This window comes from Stenella coeruleoalba (genome assembly GCF_951394435.1).
Source record: "Stenella coeruleoalba genome assembly, contig: scaffold_408, whole genome shotgun sequence".
In the NCBI taxonomy this organism is placed as follows: domain Eukaryota; kingdom Metazoa; phylum Chordata; class Mammalia; order Artiodactyla; family Delphinidae; genus Stenella; species Stenella coeruleoalba.
The window spans coordinates 149,087-171,187 of NW_027646406.1; the positions used below are offsets into that span (position 1 = coordinate 149,087).

General features: G+C 43.8%; 1 long non-coding RNA gene across 1 annotated transcript in view; it reads left to right on the forward strand.

Moving 5' to 3' along the window:
• LOC307181135 overlaps nt 1–20,534 on the forward strand; it is a 102,042-nt gene extending 81,508 nt beyond the window's left edge. The window contains exon 4 of the long non-coding RNA XR_013825943.1: nt 20,463–20,534. This is a non-coding gene — a long non-coding RNA (uncharacterized lncRNA). The remainder of the gene's footprint in view (nt 1–20,462) is intronic.
• Nucleotides 20,535–22,101: the final 1,567 nt, after the last annotated feature.

Consider the following 22,101-nt stretch of genomic DNA (forward strand, 5'->3'; position numbering starts at 1 on the left):
ATTGCTTTGTAAGTAAATACCACAACTTCTTTATCCATTTTTCATTTTCTGCAATGTTGAACTTGTACTGTAAACTAGGTTCTTGTAAACAGAGGTGTCCCAAACTTTGGGGTGGCTGTGTCTTTTTGATTTTAATTTCCCTAAGCTATAGGACCATAAGTGGAAGTGCCCTAGGCTCTGTTGCTTTGTTTTTTAGATGTTTCAGGAATCACCATACACTTCTCCCGAGTGTCTGTTGGCAATTTACATCCCACCCATCAGCATAACAAGGCTCCCAGTTCTCCATGGCCTGTCCTGCCTTTCTGGATTTTACACTTTTTTCAGATGGCCCTTTTGAATTGGGGGAAGTGAGACTTCATTGTAGTGCAGATTTCCTTTGCAAGCTTGCTTGGTTGGCCAAAAAGGGCGTATGCGTTTTTTCCTGAATATATTCAGGAAAAAACGCATACGCCCTTTTTGGCCAAGTGCATCATTGTGGACGTTCTGCCTCTTTTCCTATGCTTTCAATGCAATTCCAGTCTACCTACTGAAATCTGTTTCCTGCAATTCTGCCCCGCTATCAAGTCCTCTTGGCAGCCTTACTTCAGTATATTTTTGGACGATAGCTGTCATTTATAACTCTGCAGGTTTGTGAATTACAGTGCCTCTGAGCTCCTTTCTTCAACTCGCTTTCTTGTGACCTGGCCGCAACACCGCAGGATGGCTTCAGGCCCTAATCTGGTTCCGGCACGGCACGCTGAGCCTTTGGTTAATTCCTCTTCCTGGTGGGAAATGAGAGTTAAATTTGCCCGTCCAGACACCTCCAGCTAGTCTCTCATTGGTTCTCGCTATTCCTATTCATCTTCCGCAGAAATTGCAAACTGGGCCAAACAGGAGTTTAAAGGGACTGACTCTCCAAGTCGGGAGAGTGTTAGTAAAGCGTCTGGAATGTTGCACCCGAGTAACCAGGGTACGGAAACTGAGACATATTGTAACACGTCTCCCGATCACATGGTTGATCATACTCTAGGTTCCACATGCATGTTTTGGCTGAAGGAAGAATACCTTAAACCTGGGTAGTTGAAACCCGTGGAATGGGTACAATGCAATATGACTTCAAAGGGTCTTCATTTGCTCACCGAACCTCTCCAATCCTATCACTGCTGCGTTTATGCCCCTGTACACATGCTTGATTCTCTTTCGGAGACATAGCAATCCATAGGTTTTAAGATACTTACTAGTCAGGTACATTCTTAGGTGTTTAATATGGGGTGTTGAGTCCATTTCGTTGAGCAAGGAGTAGCTCTTGTCTATTCCATATTTGGCTTAAGGAACTTTACCTGTGCTCATTTTAATCTCTGGTTTTATGCAGCACCCCAACTCACCTTTCCCGTTAAGCAAGCGTAAGTTGGTTTTCTAAATTTGAGACCCTGTTCTGTTTTGGAATTCAGTTCCTGTGTAGCCAAGTTTACATTCCGTGTATTAGTGATATCTTATGATGTTTCTTTTTCTGTGTGACTTATTTCAGTTAGAATCATCGTACCTGAATCCACTCATTATGCTGCTACGGGCCTGATGACATAGATTTCATTGCTGAGTGATACTGCATTGTACGTAAGTACCACAAGTTCTTTATCCATTTTTCACTTTCTGTGAAATTGAACTTGTACAGTAAACGAGGTTCTTGTAAACAGAGGCGTCCCAAACTTTGGGGTGGCTGTGTCTTTTTGATTTTAATTTCCCTAAGCTATAGGACCATAAGTGGAAGTGCCCTAGGCTCTGTTGCTTTGTTTTTTAGATGTTTCAGGAAACACCATACACTTCTCCCGAGTGTCTGTTGGCAATTTACATCCCACCCATCAGCATAACAAGGCTCCCAGTTCTCCATGGCCTGTCCTGCCTTTCTGGATTTTACACTTTTTTCAGATGGCCCTTTTGACCGGGGGGAAGTGAGACTTCATTGTAGTGCAGATTTCCTTTGCAAGCTTGCTTGGTTGGCCAAAGAGGGCGTATGCGTTTTTTCCTGAATATATTCAGGAAAAAACGCATACGCCCTTTTTGGCCAAGTGCATCATTGTGGACGTTCTGCCTCTTTTCCTATGCTTTCAATGCAATTCCAGTCTACCTCCTGAAATCGGTTTCCTGCAATTCTGCCCCGCTTTCAAGTCCTCTTGGCAGCCTTACTTCAGTATATTTTTGGACGATAGCTGTCATTTATAACTCTGCAGGTTTGTGAATTACAGTGCCCCTGAGCTCCTTTCTTCAACTTGCTTTCTTTTGAGCTGGCCGCAACACCGCAGGATGGCTTCAGGCCCTAATCTGGTTCCGGCACGGCACGCTGAGCCTTTGGTTATTTCCTCTTCCTGGTGGGAAATGAGAGTTAAATTTGCCCGTCCAGACACCTCCAGCTAGTCTCTCATTGGTTCTCCCTATTCCTGTTCATCTTCCGCAGAAATTACAAACTGGGCCAAACAGGAGGTTAAAGGCGCTGACTCTCCAAGTGGGGAGAGTGTTAGTAAAGCGTCTGGAATGTTGCACCCGAGTACCAGGGGAGGAAAACTGAGACATATTTGAACACGTCTCCCATTCACACGGTTGATCATACTCTGGGTTCCACATGCATGTTTTAGCTGAAGGAAGAATACCTTAAACCTGGGTAGTTGAAACCCATGGAATGGGTACCATACAATATGACTTCAAAGGGTCTTCATTTGCTCACCGAACCTCTCCAATCCTATCACTGCTGCGTTTATGGCCCTGTACACACGCTTGATTCTCTTTTGGAGACATAGCAATCCATAGGTTTTAAGATACTTACTAGTCAGGTACATTCTTAGGCGTTTAATATGGGGTGTTGAGTCCATTTTGTTGAGCAAGGAGTAGCTCTTGTCTGTTCCATAATTGGCTTAAGGAACTTTATCTGTGCTCATTTCAATCTCTGGTTTTATGCAGCACCCCAACTCACCTTTACCTTTAAGCAAGCATAAGGTGGTTTTCTAAATTTGAGACCCTGTTCTGTTCTGGAATTCAGTTCCTGTGTAGCCAAGTTTACATTCCATGTATTACTGATATCTTATGATGTTTCTTTTTCTGTGTGACTTATTTCAGTTAGAATCATCATACCTGAATCCACTCATTGTGCTGCTAAGGGCCTGATGACATAGATTTCATTGCTGAGTGATATTGCTTTGTAAGTAAATACCACAACTTCTTTATCCATTTTTCACATTCTGTGATGATGAACTTGTACTGTAAACGAGATTCTTGTAAACAGAGGCGTCCAAACCTTTGGGGTGGCTGTGTCTTTTTGATTTTAATTTCCCTAAGCTATAGGACCATAAGTGGAAGTGCCCTAGGCTCTGTTGCTTTGTTTTTTAGATGTTTCTGGAAACACCATACACTTCTCCCGAGTGTCTGTTGGCAATTTACATCCCGCCCATCAGCATAATAGTCTCCCAGTTCTCCATGGCCTTTCCTGCCTTTCTGGATTTTACACTTTTGTCAGATGGCCCTTTTGACCGGGGGGAAGTGAGACTTCATTGTAGTGCAGATTTCCTTTGCAAGTTTGCTTGGTTGGCCAAAAAGTGCGTATGCGTTTCTTCCTGAATATATTCAGGAAAAAAAGCATACACCCTTTTTGGCCAAGTGCATCATTGTGGACGTTCTGCCTCTTTTCCTATGCTTTCAATGCAATTCCAGTCTACCTCCTGAAATCTGTTTCCTGCAATTCTGCCCCGCTTTCAAGTCCTCTTGGCAGCCTTACTTCAGTATATTTTTGGACGATAGCTGTCATTTATAACTCTGCAGGTTTGTGAATTACAGTGCCCCTGAGCTCCTTTCTTCAACTCGCTTTCTTGTGACCTGGCCGCAACACCGCAGGATGGCTTCAGGCCTTAATCTGGTTCCGGCACGGCACGCTGAGCCTTTGGTAATTTCCTCCTCGTGGTGGGAAATGAGAGTTAAATTTACCCGTCCAGACACCTCCAGCTAGTCTCTCATTGGTTCTCGCTATTCCTGTTCATCTTCCGCAGAAATTGCAAACTGGGCCAAACAGGAGGGTAAAGGGACTGACTCTCCAAGTCGGGAGAGTGTTAGTAAAGCGTCTGGATTGTTGCAACCGAGTACCAGGGTACGAAAACTGAGACATATTTGAACACGTCTCCAGATCACATGGTTGATCATACTCTAGGTTCCACATGTATGTTTTGGCTGAAGGAAGAATACCTTAAACCTGGGTAGTTGAAACCTGTGGAATGGGTACCATGCAATATGACTTCAAAGGGTCTTCATTTGCTCACCGAAACTTTCCAATCCCATCACTGCTGCGTTTATGCCCCTGTACACATGCTTGATTCTCTTTCGGAGACATAGCAATCCATAGGTTTTAAGATACTTACTAGTCAGGTACATTCTTAGGCGTTTAATATGCGGTGTTGAGTCCATTTCGTTGAGCAAGGAGTAGCTCTTGTCTATTCCATATTTGGCTTAAGGAACTTTATCTGTGCTCATTTCAATCTCTGGTTTTATGCAGCACCCCAACTCACCTTTCCCCTTAAGCAAGCATAAGTTGGTTTTCTAAATTTGAGACCCTGTTCTGTTTTGGAATTCAGTTCCTGTGTAGCCAAGTTTACATTCCGTGTATTACTGATATCTTATGATGTTTCTTTTTCTGTGTGACTTATTTCAGTTAGAATCATCATACCTGAATACACTCATCGTGCTGCTAAGGGCCTGATGACATAGATTTCATTGCTGAGTGATATTGCTTTGTAAGTAAATACCACAAGTTCTTTATCCATTTTTCACATTCTGCGATGTTGAACTTGTACTGTAAACGAGGTTCTTGTAAACAGAGGCGTCCCAAACTTTGGGGTGGCTGTGTCTTTTTGATTTTAATTTCCCTAAGCTATAGGACCATAAGTGGAAGTGCCCTAGGCTCTGTTGCTTTGTTTTTTAGATGTTTCAGGAAACACCATACACTTCTCCCGAGTGTCTGTTGGCAATTTACATCCCGCCCATCAGCATAACAAGGCGCCCAGTTCTCCATGGCCTGTCCTGCCTTTCTGGATTTTACACTTTTTTCAGATGGCCCTTTTGACCGGGGGGAAGTGAGACTTCATTGTAGTGCAGATTTCCTTTGCAAGCTTGCTTGGTTGGCCAAAAAGGGCGTATGCGTTTTTTCCTGAATATATTCAGGAAAAAACGCATACGCCCTTTTTGGCCAAGTGCATCATTGTGGACGTTCTGCCTCTTTTCCTATGCTTTCAATGCAATTCCAGTCTACCTCCTGAAATCGGTTTCCTGCAATTCTGCCCCGCTTTCAAGTCCTCTTGGCAGCCTTAGTTCAGTCTATTTTTGGACGATAGCTGTCATTTATAACTCTGCAGGTTTGTGAATTACAGTGCCCCTGAGCTCCTTTCTTCAACTCGCTTTCTTGTGACCTGGCCGCAACACCGCAAGATGGCTTCAGGCCCTAATCTGGTTCTGGCACGGCACGCTGAGCCTTTGGTTATTTCCTCTTCCTGGTGGGAAATGAGAGTTAAATTTGCCCGTCCAGACACCTCCAGCTAGTCTCTCATTGGTTCTCCCTATTCCTGTTCATCTTCCGCAGAAATTGCAAACTGGGCCAAACAGGAGATTAAAGGCGCTGACCCTCCAAGTGGGGAGAGTGTTAGTAAAGCGTCTGGAATGTTGCACCCGAGTCCCAGGGGAGGACAACTGAGACATATTTGAACACGTCTCCCGATCACATGGTTGATCATACTGTGGGTTCCACATGCATGTTTTAGCTGAAGGAAGAATACCTTAAACCTGGAGAGTTGAGACCCGTGGAATGGGTACCATGCAATATGACTTCAAAGGGTCTTCATTTGCTCACCGAACCTCTCCAATCCTATCACTGCTGCGTTTATGCCCCTGTACACACGCTTGATTCTCTTTTGGAGACATAGCAATCCATAGGTTTTAAGATACTTACTAGTCAGGTACATTCTTAGGCATTTAATATGGGGTGTTGAGTCCATTTCGTTGAGCAAGGAGTAGCTCTTGTCTATTCCATATTTGGCTTAAGGAACTTTATCTGTGCTCATTTCAATCTCTGGTTTTATGCAGCACCCCAACTCACCTTTCCCCTTAAGCAAGCATAAGTTGGTTTTCTAAATTTGAGTCCCTGTTCTGTTTTGGAATTCAGTTCCTGTGTAGCCAAGTTTACATTCTGTGTATTAGTGATATCTTATGATGTTTCTTTTTCTGTGTGACTTATTTCAGTTAGAATCATCGTACCTGAATCCACTCATTATGCTGCTACGGGCCTGATGACATAGATTTCATTGGTGAGTGATACTGCATTGTACGTAAGTACCACAAGTTCTTTATCCATTTTTCACTTTCTGTGATATTGAACTTGTACGGTAAACGAGGTTCTTGTAAACAGAGGCGTCCCAAACTTTGGGGTGGCTGTGTCTTTTTGATTTTAATTTCCGTAAGCTATAGTGCCATAAGTGGAAGTGCCCTAGGCTCTGTTGCTTTGTTTTTTAGATGTTTCAGGAAACACCATACACTTCTCCCGAGTGTCTGTTGGCAATTTACATCCCGCCCATCAGCATAACAAGGCTCCCAGTTCTCCATGGCCTGTCCTGCCTTTCTGGATTTTACACTTTTTTCAGATGGCCCTTTTGACCTGGGGGAAGTGAGACTTCATTGTAGTGCAGATTTCCTTTGCAAGCTTGCTTGTTTGGCCAAAAAGGGCGTATGCGTTTTTTCCTGAATTTATTCAGGAAAAAATGCATACGCCCTTTTTGGCCAAGTGCATCATTGTGGACGTTCTGCCTCTTTTCCTATGCTTTCAATGCAATTCCAGTCTACCTCCTGAAATCGGTTTTCCTGCAATTCTGCCCCGCTTTCAAGTCCTCTTGGCAGCCTTACTTCAGTATATTTTTGGACGATAGCTGTCATTTATAACTCTGCAGGTTTGTGAATTACAGTGCCCCTGAGCTCCTTTCTTCAACTCGCTTTCTTGTGAGCTGGCCGCAACACCGCAGGATGGCTTCAGGCCCTAACATGGTTCCGGGACGGCACGCTGAGCCTTTGGTTATTTCCTCTTCCTGGTGGGAAATGAGAGTTAAATTTGCCCGTCCAGACACCTCCAGCTAGTCTCTCATTGGTTCTCGCTATTCCTGTTCATCTTCCGCAGAAATTGCAAACTGGACCAAACAGGAGGTTAAAGGGACTGACTCTCCAAGTCGGGAGAGTGTTAGTAAAGCGTCTGGAATGTTGCACCCGAGTACCAGGGTACGAAAACTGAGACATATTTGAACACGTCTCCCGATCACATGGTTGATCATACTCTAGCTTCCACATGCATGTTTTAGCTGAAGGAAGAATTCCTTAAACCTGGGTAGTTGAAACCCGTGTAATGGGTACCATGCAATATGACTTCAAAGGGTCTTCATTTGCTTACCAAACCTCTCCAATCCTATCACTGCTGCGTTTATGCCCCTGTACACATGCTTGATTCTCTTTCGGAGACATAGCAATCCATAGGTTTTAAGATACTTACTAGTCAGGTACATTCTTAGGCGTTTAATATGGGGTGTTGAGTCCATTTCGTTGAGCAAGGAGTAGCTCTTGCCTATCCCATATTTCGCTTAAGGAACTTTATCTGTGCTCATTTCAATCTCTGGTTTTATGCAGCACCCCAACTCACCTTTCCCCTTAAGCAAGCATAAGTTGGTTTTCTAAATTTGAGACCCTGTTCTGTTTTGGAATTCAGTTCCTGTGTAGCCAAGTTTACATTCCGTGTATTACTGATATCTTATGATGTTTCTTTTTCTGTGTGACTTATTTCAGTTACAATCATCGTACCTGAATCCACTCATTGTGCTGCTAAGGGCCTGATGACATATATTTCATTGCTGAGTGATATTGCTTTGTAAGTAAATACCACAAGTTCTTTATCCATTTTTCACATTCTGCGATGTTGAACTTGTACTGTAAACGAGGTTCTTGTAAACAGAGGCGTCCCAAACTTTGGGGTGGCTGTGTCTTTTTGATTTTAATTTCCCTAAGCTATAGGACCATAAGTGGAAGTGCCCTAGGCTCTGTTGCTTTGTTTTTTAGATGTTTCAGGAAACACCATACACTTCTCCGGAGTGTCTGTTGGCAATTTACATCCCGCCCATCAGCATAACAAGGCGCCCAGTTCTCCATGGCCTGTCCTGCCTTTCTGGATTTTACACTTTTTTCAGATGGCCCTTTTGACCGGGGGGAAGTGAGACTTCATTGTAGTGCAGATTTCCTTTGCAAGCTTGCTTGGTTGGCCAAAAAGGGCGTATGCGTTTTTTCCTGAATATATTCAGGAAAAAACGCATACGCCCTTTTTGGCCAAGTGCATCATTGTGGACGTTCTGCCTCTTTTCCTATGCTTTCAATGCAATTCCAGTCTACCTCCTGAAATCGGTTTCCTGCAATTCTGCCCCGCTTTCAAGTCCTCTTGGCAGCCTTAGTTCAGTATATTTTTGGACGATAGCTGTCATTTATAACTCTGCAGGTTTGTGAATTACAGTGCCCCTGAGCTCCTTTCTTCAACTCGCTTTCTTGTGACCTGGCCGCAACACCGCAAGATGGCTTCAGGCCCTAATCTGGTTCTGGCACGGCACGCTGAGCCTTTGGTTATTTCCTCTTCCTGGTGGGAAATGAGAGTTAAATTTGCCCGTCCAGACACCTCCAGCTAGTCTCTCATTGGTTCTCCCTATTCCTGTTCATCTTCCACAGAAATTGCAAACTGGGCCAAACAGGAGATTAAAGGCGCTGACCCTCCAAGTGGGGAGAGTGTTAGTAAAGCGTCTGGAATGTTGCACCCGAGTCCCAGGGGAGGACAACTGAGACATATTTGAACACGTCTCCCGATCACATGGTTGATCATACTGTGGGTTCCACATGCATGTTTTAGCTGAAGGAAGAATACCTTAAACCTGGAGAGTTGAGACCCGTGGAATGGGTACCATGCAATATGACTTCAAAGGGTCTTCATTTGCTCACCGAACCTCTCCAATCCTATCACTGCTGCGTTTATGCCCCTGTACACACGCTTGATTCTCTTTCGGAGACATAGCAATCCATAGGTTTTAAGATACTTACTAGTCAGGTACATTCTTAGGCGCTTAATATGCGGTGTTGAGTCCATTTCGTTGAGCAAGGAGTAGCTCTTGTCTATTCCATATTTGGCTTAAGGAACATTATCTGTGCTCATTTCAATCTCTGGTTTTATGCAGCACCCCAACTCACCTTTCCCCTTAAGCAAGCATAAGTTGGTTTTCTAAATTTGAGACCCTGTTCTGTTCTGTAATTAAGTTCCTGTGTAGCCAAGTTTACATTCCGTGTATTACTGATATCTTATGATGTTTCTTTTTCTGTGTGACTTATTTCAGTTAGAATCATCATACCTGAATCCACTCATTGTGCTGCTACGGGCCTGATGACATAGATTTCATTGCTGAGTGATATTGCTTTGTAAGTAAATACCACAACTTCTTTATCCATTTTTCACTTTCTGCGATGTTGAACTTGTACTGTAAACGAGGTTCTCTTAAACAGAGGCGTCCCAAACATTGGGGTGGCTGTGTCTTTTTGATTTTAATTTCCCTAAGCTATAGGACCATAAGTGGAAGTGCCCTAGGCTCTGTTGCTTTGTTTTTTAGATGTTTCAGGAAACACCATACACTTCTCCTGAGTGTCTGTTGGCAATTTACATCCCGCCCATCAGCATAACAAGGCTCCCAGTTCTCCATGGCCTGTCCTGCCTTTCTGGATTTTACACTTTTTTCAGATGGCCCTTTTGACCGGGGGGAAGTGAGACTTCATTGTAGTGCAGATTTCCTTTGCAAGCTTGCTTGGTTGCCCAAAAAGTGCGTATGCGTTTTTTCCTGAATATATTCAGGAAAAAACGCATACGCACTTTTTGGCCAAGTGCATCATTGTGGACGTTCTGCCTCTTTTCCTATGCTTTCAATGCAATTCCAGTCTACCTCCTGAAATCGGTTTCCTGCAATTCTGCCCCGCTTTCAAGTCCTCTTGGCAGCCTTACTTCAGTATATTTTTGGACGATAGCTGTCATTTATAACTCTGCAGGTTTGTGAATTACAGTGCCCCTGAGCTCCTTTCTTCAAATCACTTTCTTATGAGCTTGCCGCAACACCGCAGGATGGCTTCAGGCCCTAATCTTGTTCCGACACGGCACGCTGAGCATTTGGTTATTTCCACTTCCTGGTGGGAAATGAGAGTTAAATTTGCCCGTCCAGACACCTCCAGCTAGTCTCTCATTGGTTCTCCCTATTCCTGTTCATCTTCCGCAGAAATTACAAACTGGGCCAAACAGGAGGTTAAAGGCGCTGACCCCCCAAGTGGGGAGAGTGTTAGTAAAGCGTCTGGAATGTTGCACCCGAGTACCAGGGGAGGAAAACTGAGACATATTTGAACACATCTCCCGTTCACACGGTTGATCATACTCTGGGTTCCACATGCATGTTTTAGCTGAAGGAAGAATACCTTAAACCTGGAGAGTTGAGACCCGTGGAATGGGTACCATGCAATATGACTTCAAAGGGTCTTCATTTGCTCACCGAACCTCTCCAATCCTATCACTGCTGCGTTTATGCCCCTGTACACATGCTTGATTCTCTTTTGGAGACATAGCAATCCATAGGTTTTAAGATACTTACTAGTCAGGTACATTCTCAGGCGTTTAATATGGGGTGTTGAGTCCATTTCATTGAGCAAGGAGTAGCTCTTGTCTATCCCATATTTCGCTTAAGGAACTTTATCTGTGCTCATTTCAATCTCTGGTTTTATGCAGCACCCCAACTCACCTTTCCCCTTAAGCAAGCATAAGTTGGTTTTCTAAATTTGAGACACTGTTCTGTTTTGGAATTCAGTTCCTGTGTAGCCAAGTTTACATTCCGTGTATTAGTGATATCTTATGATGTTTCTTTTTCTGTGTGACTTATTTCAGTTAGAATCATCGTACCTGAATCCACTCATTATGCTGCTACGGGCCTGATGACATAGATTTCATTGCTGAGTGATACTGCATTGTACGTAAGTACCACAAGTTCTTTATCCATTTTTCACTTTCTGTGTTATTGAACTTGTACTGTAAACGAGGTTCTTGTAAACAGAGGCGTCCCAAACTTTGGGGTGGCTGTGTCTTTTTGATTTTAATTTCCCTATGCTATAGGACCATAAGTGGAAGTGCCCTAGGCTCTGTTGCTTTGTTTTTTCGATGTTTCAGGAAACACCATACACTTCTCCCGAGTGTCTGTTGGCAATTTACATCCCGCCCATCAGCATAACAAGGCTCCCAGTTCTCCATGGCCTGTCCTGCCTTTCTGGATTTTACACTTTTTTCAGATGGCCCTTTTGACCGGGGGGAAGTGAGACTTCATTGTAGTGCAGATTTCCTTTGCAAGCTTGCTTGGTTGGCCAAAAAGGGCATATGCGTTTTTTCCTGAATATTCAGGAAAAAGCGCATACGCCCTTTTTGGCCAAGTGCATCATTGTGGACGTTCTGCCTCTTTTCCTATGATTTCAATGCAATTCCAGTCTACCTCCTGAAATCGGTTTCCTGCAATTCTGCCCCGCTTTCAAGTCCTCTTGGCAGCCTTACTTCAGTATATTTTTGGACGATAGCTGTCATTTATAACTCTGCAGGTTTGTGAATTACAGTGCCCCTGAGCTCCTTTCTTCAACTCGCTTTCTTGTGACCTGGCCGCAACACCGCAGGATGGCTTCAGGCCCTAATCTGGTTCCGGCACGGCACGCTGAGCCTTTGGTTATTTCCTCTTCCTGGTGGGAAATGAGAGTTAAATTTGCCCGTCCAGACACCTCCAGCTAGTCTCTCATTGGTTCTCGCTATTCCTGTTCATCTTCCGCAGAAATTGCAAACTGAGCCAAACAGGAGGTTAAAGGGACTGACTCTCCAAGTGGGGAGAGTGTTAGTAAAGCGTCTGGAATGTTGCACCCGAGTACCAGCGTACGAAAACGAGACATATTTGAACACGTCTCCCATTCACACGGTTGATCATACTCTGGGTTCCACATGCATGTTTTAGCTGAAGGAAGAATACCTTAAACCTGGAGAGTTGAGACCCGTGGAATGGGTACCATGCAATGTGACTTCAAAGGGTCTTCATTTGCTCACCGAACCTCTCCAATCCTATCACTGCTGCGTTTATGCCCCTGTTTACACGCTTGATTCTCTTTTGGAGACATAGCAATCCATAGGTTTTAAGATACTTACTAGTCAGGTACATTCTTAGGCGTTTAATATGGGGTGTTGAGTCCATTTCGTTGAGCAAGGAGTAGCTCTTGTCTATTCCATATTTGGCTTAAGGAACTTTATCTGTGCTCATTTCAATCTCTGGTTTTATGCAGCACCCCAACTCACCTTTCCCCTTAAGCAAGCATAAGTTGCTTTTCTAAATTTGAGACCCTGTTCTGTTTTGGAATTCAGTTCCTGTGTAGCCAAGTTTACATTCCGTGTATTAGTGATATCTTATGATGTTTCTTTTTCTGTGTGACTTATTTCAGTTAGAATCATCGTACCTGAATCCACTCATTATGCTGCTACGGGCCTGATGACATAGATTTCATTGCTGAGTGATACTGCATTGTACGTAAGTACCACGAGTTCTTTATCCATTTTTCACTTTCTGTGATATTGAACTTGTACGGTAAACGAGGTTCTTGTAAACAGAGGCGTCCCAAACTTGGGGTGGCTGTGTCTTTTTTATTTTAATTTCCCTAAGCTATAGGACCATAAGTGGAAGTGCCCTAGGCTCTGTTGCTTTGTTTTTTAGATGTTTCAGGAAACACCATACACTTCTCCCGAGTGTCTGTTGGCAATGTACATCCCGCCCATCAGCATAACAAGGCTCCCAGTTCTCCATGGCCTGTCCTGCCTTTCTAGATTTTACACTTTTTTCAGATGGCCCTTTTGACCGGGGGGAAGTGAGACTTCATTGTAGTGCAGATTTCCTTTGCAAGCTTGCTTGGTTGGCCAAAAAGGGCGTATGCGTTTTTTCCTGAATATATTCAGGAAAAAACGCATACGCCCTTTTTGGCCAAGTGCATCATTGTGGACGTTCTGCCTCTTTTCCTATGCTTTCAATGCAATTCCAGTCTACCTCCTGAAATCGGTTTCCTGCAATTCTGCCCCGCTTTCAAGTCCTCTTGGCAGCCTTACTTCAGTATATTTTTGGACGATAGCTGTCATTTATAACTCTGCAGTTTTGTGAATTACAGTGCCCCTGAACTCCTTTCTTCAACTCGCTTTCTTTTGAGCTGGCCGCAACACCGCAGGATGGCTTCAGGCCCTAATCTGGTTCCGGCACGGCACGCTGAGCCTTTGGTTATTTCCTCTCCCTGGTGGGAAATGAGAGTTAAATTTGCCCGTCCAGACACCTCCAGCTAGTCTCTCATTGGTTCTCCCTATTCCTGTTCATCTTCCTCAGAAATTGCAAACTGGGCCAAACAGGAGGTTAAAGGCTCTGACACTCCAAGTGCGGAGAGTGTTAGTAAAGCATCTGGAATGTTGCACCCGAGTACCAGGGTACGAAAACTGAGACATATTTGAACACGTCTCCCATTCACATGGTTGATCATACTCTGGGTTCCACATTCATGTTTTAGCTGAAGGAAGAATACCTTAAACCTGGAGAGTTGTGACCCGTGGAATGGGTACCATGCAATATGACTTCAAAGGGTCTTCATTTGCTCACCGAACCTCTCCAATCCTATCACTGCTGCGTTTATGCCCCTGTACACACGCTAGATTCTCTTTTGGAGACATAGCAATCCATAGGTTTTAAGACACTTACTAGTCAGGTACATTCTTAGGCGTTTAATATGGGGTGTTGAGTCCATTTCGTTGAGCAAGGAGTAGCTCTTGTCTATTCCATATTTGGCTTAAGGAACTTTATCTGTGCTCATTTCAATCTCTGGTTTTATGCAGCACCCCAACTCACCTTTCCCCTTAAGCAAGCATAAGTTGCTTTTCGAAATTTGAGACCCTGTTCTGTTCTGTAATTCAGTTCCTGTGTAGCCAAGTTTACATTCCGTGTATTACTGATATCTTATGATGTTTCTTTTTCTGTGTGACTTATTTCAGTTAGAATCATCATACCTGAATCCACTCATTGTGCTGCTAAGGGCCTGATGACATAGATTTCATTGCTGAGTGATACTGCATTGTACGTAAGTACCACAAGTTCTTTATCCATTTTTCACTTTCTGTGATATTGAACTTGTACGGTAAACGAGGTTCTTGTAAACAGAGGCGTCCCAAACTTTGGGGTGGCTGTGTCTTTTTGATTTTAATTTCCCTAAGCTATAGGACCATAAGTGGAAGTGCCCTAGGCTCTGTTGCTTTGTTTTTTAGATGTTTCAGGAAACACCATACACTTCTCCCGAGTGTCTGTTGGCAATTTACATCCCGCCCATCAGCATAACAAGGCTCCCAGTTCTCCATGGCCTGTCCTGCCTTTCTGGATTTTACACTTTTTTCAGATGGCCCTTTTGACCGGGGGGAAGTGAGACTTCATTGTAGTGCAGATTTCCTTTGCAAGTTTGCTTGGTTGGCCAAAAAGGGCGTAGGCGTTTTTTCCTGAATATATTCAGGAAAAAATGCATACGCCCTTTTTGGCCAAGTGCATCATTGTGGACGTTCTGCCTCTTTTCCTATGCTTTCAATGCAATTCCAGTCTACCTCCTGAAATCGGTTTCCTGCAATTCTGCCCCGCTTTCAAGTCCTCTTGGCAGCCTTACTTCAGTATATTTTTGGACGATAGCTGTCATTTATAACTCTGCAGGTTTGTGAATTACAGTGCCCCTGAGCTCCTTTCTTCAACTCGCTTTCTTTTGAGCTGGCCGCAACACCGCAGTATGGCTTCAGGCCCTAATCGGGTTCCGGCACGGCACGCTGAGCCTTTGGTTATTTCCTCTTCCTGGTGGGAAATGAGAGTTAAATTTGCCCGTCCAGACACCTCCAGCTAGTCTCTCATTGGTTCTCCCTATTTGTGTTCATCTTCTGCAGAAATTGCAAACTGTGCCAAACAGGAGGTTAAAGGCGCTGACTCTCCAAGTGGGGAGAGTGTTAGTAAAGCGTCTGGAATGTTGCACCCGAGTACCAGGGTACGAAAACTGAGACATATTTGAACACGTCTCCCATTCACACGGTTGATCATACTCTGGGTTCCACATGCATGTTTTAGCTGAAGGAAGAATACCTTAAAGCTGGAGAGTTGAGACCCGTGGAATGGGTACCATGCAATATGACTTCAAAGGGTCTTCATTTGCTCACCGAACCTCTCCAATCCTATCACTGCTGCGTTTATGCCCCTGTTTACACGCTTGATTCTCTTTTGGAGACATAGCAATCCATAGGTTTTAAGATACTTACTAGTGAGGTACATTCTTAGGCATTTAATATGGGGTGTTGAGTCCATTTCATTGAGCAAGGAGTAGCTCTTGTCTATTCCATATTTGGCTTAAGGAACTTTATCTGTGCTCATTTCAATCTCTGGTTTTATGCAGCACCCCAACTCAACTTTCTCCTTAAGCAAGCATAAGTTGGTTTTCTAAATTTGAGACCCTGTTCTGTTTTGGAATTCAGTTCCTGTGTAGCCAAGTTTACATTCCGTGTATTAGTGATATCTTATGATGTTTCTTTTTCTGTGTGACTTATTTCAGTTAGAATCATCGTACCTGAATCCACTCATTATGCTGCTACGGGCCTGATGACATAGATTTCATTGCTGAGTGATACTGCATTGAACGTAAGTACCACAAGTTCTTTATCCATTTTTCACTTTTTGTGATATTGAACTTGTACGGTAAACGAGGTTCTTGTAAACAGAGGCGTCCCAAACTTTGGGGTGGCTTTGTCTTTTTGATTTTAATTTCCCTAAGCTATAGGACCATAAGTGGAAGTGCCCTAGGCTCTGTTGCTTTGTTTTTTAGATGTTTCAGGAAACACGATACACTTCTCCCGAGTGTCTCTTGGCAATTTACATCCCGCCCATCAGGGTAACAAGGCTCCCAGTTATCCATGGCCTGTCCTGCCTTTCTGGATTTTACACATTTTTCAGATGGCCCTTTTGACCGGGGGGAAGTGAGACTTCATTGTAGTGCAGATTTCCTTTGCAAGCTTGCTTGGTTGGCCAAAAAGGGCGTATGCGTTTTTTCCTGAATATATTCAGGAAAAAACGCATACGCCCTTTTTGGCCAAGTGCATCATTGTGGACGTTCTGCCTCTTTTCCTATGCTTTCAATGCAATTCCAGTCTACCTCCTGAAATCGGTTTCCTGCAATTCTGCCCCGCTTTCAAGTCCTCTTGGCAGCCTTACTTCAGTATATTTTTGGACGATAGCTGTCATTTATAACTCTGCAGGTTTGTGAATTACAGTGCCCCTGAGCTCCTTTCTTCAACTCGCTTTCTTGTGAGATGGCCGCAACACCGCAGGATGGCTTCAGGCCCTAATCTGGTTCCGGCACGGCACGCTGAGCCTTTGGTTAATTCCTCTTCCTGGTGGGAAATGAGAGTTAAATTTGCCCGTCCAGACACCTCCAGCTAGTCTCTCATTGGTTCTCGCTATTCCTGTTCATCTTCCGCAGAAATTGCAAACTGGGCCAAACAGGAGGTTAAAGGCGCTGACTCTCCAAGTGGGGAGAGTGTTAGTAAAGCGTCTGGAATGTTGCACCCGAGTACCAGGGTATGAAACCTGAGACATATTTGAACATGTCTCCCGATCACATGGTTGATCATACTCTAGGTTCCACATGCATGTTTTGGCTGAAGGAAGAATACCTTAAACCTGTGTAGTTGAAACCCGTGGAATGGGTACCATGCAATATGACTTCAAAGGGTCTTCATTTGCTCACCGAACCTCTCCAATCCTATCACTGCTGCGTTTATGCCCCTGTACACACGCTTGATTCTCTTTCGGAGACATAGCAATCCATAGGTTTTAAGATACTTACTAGTCAGGTACATTCTTAGGCGTTTAATATGCGGTGTTGAGTCCATTTCGTTGAGCAAGGAGTAGCTCTTGTCTATTCCATATTTGGCTTAAGGAACTTTATCTGTGCTCATTTCAATCTCTGGTTTTATGCAGCACCCCAACTCACCTTTCCCCTTAAGCAAGCATAAGTTGGTTTTCTAAATTTGAGACCCTGTTCTGTTCTGTAATTCAGTTCCTGTGTAGCCAAGTTTACATTCCGTGTATTCGTGATATCTTATGATGTTTCTTTTTCTGTGTGACTTATTTCAGTTAGAATCATCGTACCTGAATCCACTCATTATGCTGCTACGGGCCTGATGACATAGATTTCATTGCTGAGTGATACTGCATTGTACGTAAGTACCACAAGTTCTTTATCCATTTTTCACTTTCTGTGATATTGAACTTGTACGGTAAACGAGGTTCTTGTAAACAGAGGCGTCCCAAACTTTGGGGTGGCTGTGTCTTTTTGATTTTAATTTCCCTAAGCTATAGGACCATAAGTGGAAGTGCCCTAGGCTCTGTTGCTTTGTTTTTTAGATGTTTCAGGAAACACCATACACTTCTCCCGAGTGTCTGTTGGCAATTTACATCCCGCCCATCAGCATAACAAGGCTCCCAGTTCTCCATGGCCTGTCCTGCCTTTCTGGATTTTACACTTTTTTCAGATGGCCCTTTTGACCGGGGGGAAGTGAGACTTCATTGTAGTGCAGATTTCCTTTGCAAGTTTGCTTGGTTGGCCAAAAAGGGCGTATGCGTTTTTTCCTGAATATATTCAGGAAAAAACGCATACGCCCTTTTTGGCCAAGAGCATCATTGTGGACGTTCTGCCTCTTTTCCTATGCTTTCAATGCAATTCCAGTCTACCTCCTGAAATCGGTTTCCTGCAATTCTGCCCCGCTTTCAAGTCCTCTTGGCAGCCTTACTTCAGTATATTTTTGGACGATAGCTGTCATTTATAACTCTGCAGGTTTGTGAATTACAGTGCCCCTGAGCTCCTTTCTTCAACTCGCTTTCTTTTGAGCTGGCCGCAACACCGCAGGACGGCTTCAGGCCCTAATCTGGTTCCGGCACGGCACGCTGAGCCTTTGGTTAATTCCTCTTCCTGGTCGGAAATGAGAGTTAAATTTGCCCGTCCAGACACCTCCAGGTAGTCTCTCATTGGTTCTCCCTATTCCTGTTAATCTTCCGCAGAAATTGCAAACTGGGCCAAACAGGAGGTTAAAGGGACTGACTCTCCAAGTCGGGAGAGTGTTAGTAAAGCGTCTGGAATGTTGCACCCGAGTACCAGGGTACGAAAACTGAGACATATTTGAACACGTCTCCCGTTCACACGGTTGATCATACTCTGGGTTCCACATGCATGTTTTACCTGAAGGAAGAATACCTTAAACCTGGAGAGTTGAGACCCGTGGAATGGGTACCATGCAATATGACTTCAAAGGGTCTTCATTTGCTCACCGAACCTCTCCAATCCTATCACTGCTGCGTTTATGCCCCTGTACACACGCTTGATTCTCTTTTGGAGACATAGCAATCCATACGTTTTAAGATACTTACTAGTCATGTACATTCTTAGGCGTTTAATATGGGGTGTTGAGTCCATTTCGTTGAGCAAGGAGTAGCTCTTGTCTATTCCATATTTGGCTTAAGGAACTTTATCTGTGCTCATTTCAATCTCTGGTTTTATGCAGCACCCCAATTCACATTTACCCTTAAGCAAGCATAAGTTGGTTTTCTAAATTTGAGACCCTGTTCTGTTTTGGAATTCAGTTCCTGTGTAGCCAAGTTTACATTCCGTGTATTAGTGATATCTTATGATGTTTCTGTTTCTGTGTGGCTTATTTCAATTAGAATCATCGTACCTGAATCCACTCATTATGCTGCTACGGGCCTGATGACATAGATTTCATTGCTGAGTGATACTGCATTGTACGTAAGTACCACAACTTCTTTATCCATTTTTCACTTTCTGTGATATTGAAATTGTACCGTAAATGAGGTTCTTGTAAACAGAGGCATCCCAAACTTTCGGTGGCTGTGTCTTTTTGATTTTAATTTCCCTAAGCTATAGGACCATAAGTGGATATGCCCTAGGCTCTGTTGCTTTGTTTTTTAGATGTTTTAGGAAACACCATACACTTCTTCCCAGTGTCTGTTGGCAATTTACATCCCGCCCATCAGCATAACAAGGCTCCCAGTTCTCCATGGCCTGTCCTGCCTTTCTGGATTTTACACTTTTTTCAGATGGCCCTTTTGACTGGGGGGATGTGAGACTTCATTGTGGTGCAGATTTCATTTGCAAGTTTGCTTGGTTGGCCAAAAAGGGCGTATGCGTTTTTTCCTGAATATATTCAGGAAAAAACGCATACGCCCTTTTTGGCCAAGTGCATCATTGTGGACGTTCTGCCTCTTTTCCTATGCTTTCAATGCAATTCCAGTCTACCTCCTGAAATCGGTTTGCTGCAATTCTGCCCCGCTTTCAAGTCCTCTTGGCAGCCTTACTTCAGTATATTTTTGGACGATAGCTGTCATTTATAACTCTGCAGGTTTGTGAATTACAGTGCCCCTGAGCTCCTTTCTTCAACTCGCTTTCTTGTGACCTGGCCGCAACACCGCAGGATGGCTTCAGGCCCTAATCTGGTTCCGGCACGGCACGCTGAGCCTTTGGTTAATTCCTCTTCCTGGTGGGAAATGAGAGTTAAATTTGCCCGTCCAGACACCTCCAGCTAGTCTTTCATTGGTTCTCGCTATTCCTGTTCATCTTCCGCAGAAATTGCAAACTGGGCCAAACAGGAGGTTAAAGGGACTGACTCTCCAAGTGGGGAGAGTGTTAGTAAAGCGTCTGGAATGTTGCACCCGAGTACCAGGGTATGAAACCTGAGACATATTTGAACATGTCTCCCGATCACATGGTTGATCATACTCTAGGTTCCACATGCATGTTTTGGCTGAAGGAAGAATACCTTAAACCTGTGTAGTTGAAACCCGTGGAATGGGTACCATGCAATATGACTTCAAAGGGTCTTCATTTGCTCACCGAACCTCTCCAATCCTATCACTGCTGCGTTTATGCCCCTGTACACACGCTTGATTCTCTTTTGGAGACATAGCAATCCATAGGTTTTAAGATACTTAATAGTCAGGTACATTCTTAGGCATTTAATATGGGGTGTTGAGTCCATTTCGTTGAGCAAGGAGTAGCTCTTGTCTATTCCATATTTGGCTTAAGGAACTTTATCTGTGCTCATTTCAATCTCTGGTTTTATGCAGCACCCCAACTCACCTTTCCCCTTAAGCAAGCATAAGTTGGTTTTCTAAATTTGAGACCCTGTTCTGTTCTGTAATTCAGTTCCTGTGTAGCCAAGTTTACATTCCGTGTATTAGTGATATCTTATGATGTTTCTTTTTCTGTGTGACTTATTTCAGTTAGAATCATCGTACCTGAATCCACTCATTGTGCTGCTAAGGGCCTGATGACATAGATTTCATTGCTGAGTGATATTGCTTTGTAAGTAAATACCACAACTTCTTTATCCATTTTTCACTTTCTGCGATGTTGAACTTGTACTGTAAAAGAGGTTCTTGTAAACAGAGTCGTCCCAAATTTTGGGGTGGCTGTGTCTTTTTGATTTTTATTTCCCTAAGCTATAGGACCATAAGTGGAAGTGCCCTAGGCTCTGTTGCTTTGTTTTTTAGATGTTTCAGGAAACACCATACACTTCTCCCGAGTGTCTGTTGGCAATTGACATCCCGCCCATCAGCATAACAAGGCTCCCAGTTCTCCATGGCCTGTCCTGCCTTTCTGGATTTTACACTTTTTTCAGATGGCCCTTTTGACCGGGGGGAAGTGAGACTTCATTGTAGTGCAGATTTCCTTTGCAAGCTTGCTTGGTTGGCCAAAAAGGGCGTATGTGTTTTTTCCTGAATATATTCAGGAAAAAACGCATACGCCCTTTTTGGCCAAGTGCATCATTGTGGTCGTTCTGCCTCTTTTCCTATGCTTTCAATGCAATTCCAGTCTACCTCCTGAAATCGGTTTCCTGCAATTCTGCCCCGCTTTCAAGTCCTCTTGGCAGCCTTACTTCAGTATATTTTTGGACGATTGCTGTCATTTATAACTCTGCAGGTTTGTGAATTACAGTGCCCCTAAGCTCCTTTCTTCAACTCGCTTTCTTGTGACCTGGCCGCAACACCGCAGGATGGCTTCAGGCCCTAATCTGGTTCCGGCACGGCACGCTGAGCCTTTGGTTATTTCCTCTTCCTGGTGGGAAATGAGAGTTAAATTTGCCCGTCCAGACACCTCCAGCTAGTCTCTCATTGGTTCTCCCTATTCCTGTTCATCTTCCGCAGAAATTGCAAACTTGGCTAAACTGGAGGTTAAAGGGACTGACTCTCCATGTCGGGAGAGTGTTAGTAAAGCGTCTGGAATGTTGCACCCGAGTACCAGGGTACGAAAACTGAGACATATTTGAACACGTCTCCTGATCACATGGTTGATCATACTCTAGGTTCCACATGCATGTTTTAGCTGAAGGAAGAATACCTTAAACCTGGGTAGTTGAAACCCGTGGAATGGGTACCATGCAATATGACTTCAAAGGGTCTTCATTTGCTCACCGAACCTCTCCAATCCTATCACTGCTGCGTTTATGCCCCTGTACACATGCTTGATTCTCTTTCGGAGACATAGCAATCCATAGGTTTTAAGGTACTTACTAGTCAGGTACATTCCTGGGCGTTTAATATGGGGTGTTGAGTCCATTTCGTTGAGCAAGGAGTAGCTCTTGTCTATTCCATATTTGGCTTAAGGAATTTTATCTGTGCTCATTTCAATCTCTGGTTTTATGCAGCACCCCAACTCACCTTTACCCTTAAGCAAGCATAAGTTGGTTTTCTAAATTTGAGACCCTTTTCTGTTCTGGAATGCAGTTCCTGTGTAGCCAAGTTTACATTCCGTGTATTAGTGATATCTTATGATGTTTCTTTTTCTGTGTGACTTATTTCAGTTAGAATCATCTTACCTTAATCGACTCATTATGCTGCTATGGGCCTGATGACATAGATA